Source organism: Neoarius graeffei, chromosome 13 (genome assembly GCF_027579695.1).
Source record: "Neoarius graeffei isolate fNeoGra1 chromosome 13, fNeoGra1.pri, whole genome shotgun sequence".
Lineage (NCBI taxonomy): Eukaryota > Metazoa > Chordata > Actinopteri > Siluriformes > Ariidae > Neoarius > Neoarius graeffei.
Window position 1 is genome coordinate 40,851,134 of NC_083581.1, and position 5,892 is coordinate 40,857,025.

Here is a 5,892-nt window from a genome sequence, read left to right on the forward strand (position 1 = left end):
CCGTGCCGCCCTATTTTGATTCAGATTAAAAAAAAAAAAAAACACTGTACTTGCCTAGCTTTAATGAGAAAATATCGATTTTTTTTATCCCTCTGGCATATAATGCAGGGGGATATAGCTCTCACTCTGTCCATCCGTCTGTAAACATTTATGGTGATACATACATCTTCCGATGCACAAACTTGGACACATCATCAGTGTTGTATCCTGGCTTCATCGGGTGTTTTGGGTCTTACAACAGACACCCTCAGCCAGGTGACCTGACCGGGGTTGATCAAGCCCTGGTCTGTGTCCAAGTGGCATACTATGACCCCCACTTGTCGCCCCTCTTCAGCCAGAGCCATCTGGATGCCTTTTCTGGTGCCTCCACATTATTGTTAATGGCCCTTCTCCTGCTTTGACCCATGATTCCCAGAATTCCATAGGCCTTGCTGAGGGAATGGCCTGCAAACCCCCGACAGCCCACCTCCACTGGCATGCACCTGGTCCTCCACCCGTTCCTGCAGCAGTCCTCCACAAGCTCCTGATATTTTGCCCTCTTCCACTCCTGTGCCTCCTCCATCCTCTCTTCCCAGGGCATGGTCAGCTCCAAGAGGATCAGCTGTCTTGTGGCATTTGACACCAAGATGATGTCTGGTTTCAGCGCGGTCTGGGTGATATGAGCTGGAATCTTCAGCTGCCTTTCTATGTCGACTGACATCACCCAGTCTTGTGCTGTGGAAAGCAGACCTCCTAGGCAGTTCTTGGGTCTGTTCTTTAGCTGCTCTCCTGCCTTCACGAACTGGATAGTTCTGGCTGTGGTGTTGGTATGCTTGCCATCACTGATCCCCCTGCTGATTGCCTTGGCGATGGATTTGAGGACCTGGTCATGTCTCGAATGATAGCGACCTTCTCCCAGTGCCTTGGCGCAGCTGCTTAGGATGTGCTCAAGGGTCCCAGTTTTAGAGCAAAGTGGACAAACTGGTGTTTCAACCTTGCCCCGTTTGAACAGGTTGGAAGGGCTGGGGAGGACATCGTAAACCCCCTGGATCAGAAACTTGATCCTCTGGGTGTTCCACTTCCAGATGTCCTGCCAGGTGACATTTTGCTCCATCACCTGTTCCCACCTCATCCAGGCACCCTGCTGTCTCATTGCCACAGCACTAGACATTCTTTCTTCCTCCACTGCAGAGCGCACCTCTTCCTGAACCAACATTCACCTCTCTTTCTCACTGGCGGTGTTAAATCGGGTCAATGGAAAACATCCAAGCCCAGCTTTGCCACAAGCCACGCTCCCAAAAAGGACCTTCTGCTGTAGGCGAGCTTCTGTCTGCTGCACTGCCTCACCTGCCTTCCACTTCCTCCCTGTCTTTACAACAATTCCTGCCCCGGTTACTTTGCTGTCTCCTGATCTGGTGTACTGCAGATGTTCTCTCACTCAAGCCACGATGAACTCCTCCCTGCTTGAGCTGAGAGGGAGCCTGACATTATTGGTGTTTCCGTACAGAGCAATGCTGCACAGGCTGTGTAGCAAACCTAGCTACCTGCAGAGATAGCTGCTCACCTTGCACTCAAATCCCTCTACTGCAGTCATAGGTACCTCGTAGATGAGCAAGGGCCAGAGGATTCTTGGGAGGATCCCGTGCTGGTAGACCCATGCCTTGAATTGCCCAGGGAGACCAGACTTGTCTACCACCTTCAACCATCCCTCCAGGTCGGCATTGGTTGCCTTGATGGAAACTGTATCCTTCAGGCTACAGTTGAAGACTTTCCCGAGGCTTTTCACTGGTTTTTCCGTAACCAACGGAATTTGGTCTTCTCCCGGCCTGAAGCGGAATCTATCCATGACCTTCCCTTTTTTCAGGACCAAAGAACGGGACTTGGTGGGTTTGAAGCTCATGCGGGCCCAAGACATGAGCTTCACCAACTCCTGAAGAATCCACCTGGCTCCGGGCATGGCTGTTGTTGTTACCATGATGTCATCCATGAAGGCTCTTATGCGCGGCTGTCTCATGCCTGACTTGCTGAGAGGGCCTCGACACTCTGGTTCCGCTGACTTGACCAGCATGTTCATTGCTACGGCGAACAGGGTCACCAAGATGGTGCAGCCAGTGATTATCCCCACTTCAAGCTGGTGTCAGTCAGATGTTGTAAGACCATCAGATACCCTCAGGCTGAACTTTCTGCAGTAGTCCAAGATGAGATATTGCACCTTCTGTGGAACGTGGTGCTTGTTGAGTGCCACTCCTATCAGTTCATGCGGTATTGAACCGTAGGTGTTGGTGAGATCAAGCCACAGTACTGTCAGGTCCCCTCTGCCCTCTCTTGCCTCCCTGATGAGCTGAGTCACCACACCTGTGTGCTTTAGGCAGCCCGCAACACCTGGTATGCCTCCCTTCTGTACCAAGGTGTCAATGTAATTGTTGTTCAGCAGGAAGTTGGTGAGTCTCTTGGCTAACACGATGAAGAAGATCTTGCTCTCTACACTGAGCAGAGAGATGACCCAAAACTGATCAACCTTCTCAGATGTCTCCTCTTTTGGAATAAACACCCCTTCCGCATATCTCCATGACTGGGCGATCTTCCCTCTTCTCCAGACCACCTTCAAGGCCCTCCAAAGCCAGTGTAGTAGCTTTGGGCAGTTCTTGTAGACCTTGTAAGGCACTCCGCTAGGGCCTGGTGCAGAACTGGCTCTTGCTCTTCTCACCACTTCCTCCACTTCCTTTAGGCTGGGCTCCTTCAGGTTGAAGTCTGCTGTTGGCTCTGGTGGAGTTATGAGAGCCTCACACATTCCCAGGGGTTGGTCTCTCCTGCTGTCACTGTAGGTGCTCTTAAGGTGGTCATTAATGGCTTCTCTCAAGCAGGTAAGACGGCCAGTCCTCTTCTGACCTAGAAGTTCCTTGGTCAGCTTAAAGGGGTTGGCCAGGAATGCAGCTCTCCTCCTTGCCCTCTCCCTACACCTCCTCCTGTGGTTTTCTGCCCTCCACAAGGTCAGTAGCTCCTTCCTCAGGATTGCCCGCAGATCTGTCAGACCTTCCCTCTCCACAGCACCTGCCTTCTTATACTGCCTCTTAAGAGCCTTGAGCGCTGGATTCTCCTTGCTCAGTGGTTTGGAGCAGAGGCTTGCGGTGCGGGCTTGGCCTCCTTCATCCTGAATCGCTAGGCTGCGATGTTAACTATGATTGTAGCCATAGTAGCCAGCCGGCAGTCTACATCCCCCTTAGCCATCCCCTCCAGGATCTGGTCAATGTCCCCATCAAACTGATGCCACTCGGTTGTCTTTGAGGACTGGGGCCACTGGATCCTTGAGTAGGCTGTTGGAGTGTCATCATGGACAGCTGGTGCAGGTGCTGCTTGGTGGCTCTGATGGTTCTGTTCATCTCTGGCAGCTGATGGTAGTTGGTGGCTCTGGGTACTACTTGCCATTGGGTCAGCCAGTAGGGTGCTGGCAGTAGGCATGACCGACACTGGAAGGCTCTGGGCACTGTGGTTTGCCTCCGGGCCTAGCTCCTCTGTTGTCTCACCAGAAGATGCTTCTGTGCGCTGTGTTGCCACTACCCCGTTGTGCACCCCTTCCTGGCCTGATGTATCTTCAAGCCCCTGATGTTCTTACAGGCCTTGCCGCAGGTGCATAGTACTTGCGATGTCATTTGTCTGTTGTCCTGTGTCTTTAACCTTGGGTCCGTCCGGTTGGGGTGCTCATTCTCCCCCCCTCTCAGGTACCCCCGGGGGGTCTTTCTCCTTTGTGGTTTTCGTAACAAGATTTGGGTTCTTCCTTTAGAAGATGTGGTTTGGGCTGCCAACCCTCCCCAGCCCGATTGCCGTCTCTCCGGCTGTCCTCTGTCTCTCCAGGTGTCAATGCTCTATTCGCAGTTGTCAACCAGTCTCTTCCTGGTTGTCACTGGTTATATCGTACCAGACCATTGCGATGATACATACATCTACCGATGCACAAACTTGGACACGTCATCAATGTTGTACGAAATTTAACGTTTGAGGTCATATCGGTAACCAGGTTTGTGCTAATCGAGTCCAAGACTCGGACTCGAGTCCGACTCATAATTTTAAAGACTTGTGACTTGACTTGGACTTGAGCACTGATGGCTCGGACTTGGACTCGGACTTGTTCATTAACTGCATTTGGACTCGTAAATTGGAGATGAGGACTCGGATTTTTACTTTATTTTTTGTAACATGCCATAATAATTTGGTATATTTATATCTACATTAATTTTTATACTAATTTTGTGCAAGAGAATGCACATTCACCTGTTCATATGTCATGTTCAGGAACAAACTAACGTTAATGGCGCTAAAATGCCTGGAGAGAAGCCCCTAGGATTGTCCACTTTCCTTATACAGACTTCTCGTGCAGTGGGAAAAAATGCACTGCTATGTGTTCCATATGTAGAAGAACTATCGAGGAGACGATGGAGACAACCTCAAACTTCAATTGCCATTTGGTAAGACTCCACCCAGAGAAGGAAGTGACACGCTGTGTTCATTGCCCTGTTGATAGCGGGGCTTGTTGAACGATGAACTAGCTAGTGTTAACCCTCTCTCATGTTATTTGCCCTGTTGATAGTGGGCGGGGCTTGCTGAGCGATGAACAAGCTTTTTATCTGTAGCCTATTAACTAAAATGGGGCAGTCAAGCAGTAACGTTAGTCCAACACAGTAGCAGAGACGCTTTCACATAAAGGCAGCAACAACGACCATCAAATGGTGCAGTTGGAGTCTTGTTCTCGGATTCGACTCGGATCAAAAGTAGACTTGACTCGAAATTTTCTTTAATGACTTGGACTTGACTCGGACTTGAACACTGAGCACTTGAGACTGGACTCAGACTCGAGATTTAGTGACCCGATTACAACACTGTCAATAACTTCATCACATGACCCTGTGGTGATCATTGAACAATTATTCACTGAACTCGAAATGGATAATTGTTTTAGTATAAATACACAGGTGATTATTTCATTTTTTTAAAAATCGTATAATAAAAACGTTTATTTCAAACTTCAAAAGTGCCATACAAACGTAATAAAAGTGGGGCGCAGACTTGTGTCACTTATCTCTGCTGAGTCACATAAAATACTTTGTTTTGAAATCGATAAAATAAATCACAATTCCACCTTCTCTTTGAATAGTTTTAGACCAAACTTCGTAGCATCTTTAGTGCTTTTAGGAACAACATTATCTTTGCCAAGTCGCTTGAGGTGATTATCGAGAAATAGTCTGAATTTCTCGACCAATCAGCGAGCACGATTTCCTATAATCACTTGTGTATTTATACTAATTTCCTATTACAGCACAACGCTGAGAGTTTTATTCCCTGCTTCAGATAACACAGCTGATCCAGAACAATAATTTTGTTTGCTCCTTATGCCATGTTGTATATGTGCAGAAAGCTCTGCTGTGGTATATGTGGCATATAGCTCGTGACTATTTTGCATCCTTCATCCTTCTTCTGACCGCTGCATCAGCTTCTGTTGAGTGAGGAACTTAAGTGAAAGCTGCTGCGAGGACACTGAAATATGTCGTTCCATATGATATGTTCCCCCTCCCCTGAACAAACCCTGGAGGGAAGCCAGGCGTGCTCAGTGGGCCAGCTGTTGATAAAGAAGGGGCTTAAAAAGATTCTGGTGAAACCAGGCTAGAAGCTAATTAGTCCACTGAAGCAGTTTGAGCACGTCTTCAGAAGTCGATGCTGGGAATTCTGGTCTGAACAATTTAGTTAATTAGAATTACAGCGTTCACTTCCAAACCAATTAAAGCATGATGGCCAGAATGGTCACCAAGAGAATTGTAATTGAGATTATTGGTTGTAGATTTATTCTTACTTCAGTAGGTTTTCCATCAACTTGCTTTGTTTCGATTTGATTAGGCAGCTCTAAACAGTTATGCCAGAAAG

General features: G+C 48.3%; 1 pseudogene; it reads right to left on the reverse strand.

Annotated features, from left to right (window-relative positions):
• Positions 1-304: 304 nt before the first annotated feature.
• LOC132895912 (uncharacterized) lies at positions 305-3,438 on the reverse strand (annotated as a pseudogene).
• Between the last annotated feature and the right edge of the window lie 2,454 nt (positions 3,439-5,892).